Genomic DNA, 1,631 nt, shown 5'->3' with positions numbered 1-1,631 from the left:
ATTGGCGTCAGTACACTAACGTAACAGCTATAATCAGCTGTCTGTCAGAAGATAAAGAACATTTTGGAGTTAGTTTTTTACCTACCTCATGACGAAGTAGACAACTTCATCAGTCGATCGTGTGGCAGAACCAGGCTCGTGTCATGGCGCGCTCCTGATGTAACGTTATTGTTAAAACGTGCCCCTGAACACCAATGAATGAACTCCGAAATACAACACAGCCAGGGAGTATCCCGTAACACAAACTGTTGTGAAAGTTAAAGAATAAACTCCAAAAATTTAACTCTTTCACACTTTTTTGCCTAACTCCTGATTTTCGAACTCCAGCAATTTGCTGTACACAAATGAAGCATTTACCCACTTCTCAAGGCACCACTACACCACAGATTTGCAATTTGCCGTGCATGTGATAACGCATTGTTTGTTTTGCTTACGGCCATATGTGTACATGTGAATGAACAGTGCGTACACCGTACATTTGTACTTTTTGCAACGCTACAACATTTTTTTCAACATCTTGAAATGTGTGATAAACATCGGCGCATGTCCTCTGATGTAACATTAAGAACTAGCGACAACGTATGATGACGTATAACAGTGTTGTAGTGGTTTCCCATTCCTTAGCTAAGCTAAGCTACAGCAGCAACACGGCAAAAGTAGTTTACTACATCTAAGCTATTTTTCAAAATGTAATTTTTCTACATGGTATGAACCATCATCTTACCAAATCAATGCTTTCTCAGTGGTCAATAAAATTGTCAGTCATACAGGCATAAAAGTTCAGTTTAACGTTACTTGTTTATTCAACAATGCTTCCAAACCAATTTGGCAACAAAAATCAGCATCATTTACAGGGCTGGATTTATCTCATATTGTGACATAGGCAAACAAAATTTTGGAGGGTTGAATTCTTTCTTTTAAAAAATGTTTTGAAAAAAAAAAGGCACTTGTTTCTGAATATTAAACGAATAAAACAGGGGAAACACAACAATACTGAATAACTGAATAAACTAGCCATACAAAGATTGATTTCAAAGATTTCATGAGAGCCTGATTTTTTTAATTCTCAAAATTTATAGAACAGAACATGGAAGTTTGAAGTATCAAGAATATTATATCCGCTCCTCGAGTACAATACCTTTTTGGACGCCTTGAGAGAGAAATTTATCTTTACGGATTACATAAACGAGTTTTTGTTTTCAATTTGTTTTATTTCGTTAAGTAATAATTTAAAGCTTCCTATAGATATGATTATCATCTCTGTAGAAATTAATACAATATTAAATAATTATATAGGCGATGCTGTATATGCTAATGATGTCTGTGCACAATGTAGACAGCATTCACAAGTTTATCATGAATAAACATTACATAAAGTACTTAAAATTTAATAGCCTCACAAGAAACATTTTATGCATCCCAGAGTCTTGTCCATTAACTGACCTTCTTTTTTTCCATAATATTTGTATTATTCGTTTATATTCGTTATTTTCACCTTTATTTTGATCTCTTTACAAAACATTCTGAATGTTTTTATTTATTGTGAATCGCTTAATCTAAATAACTTTATGTATATATGCTATTTGCCATTTTGCAAACATTGTAAACGACAATTATGCCAATAAAGTTTT

The sequence above is a fragment of the Garra rufa genome, chromosome 15, assembly GCF_049309525.1.
Source record: "Garra rufa chromosome 15, GarRuf1.0, whole genome shotgun sequence".
Lineage (NCBI taxonomy): Eukaryota > Metazoa > Chordata > Actinopteri > Cypriniformes > Cyprinidae > Garra > Garra rufa.
Note: the sequence above shows the minus strand (reverse complement) of the source record.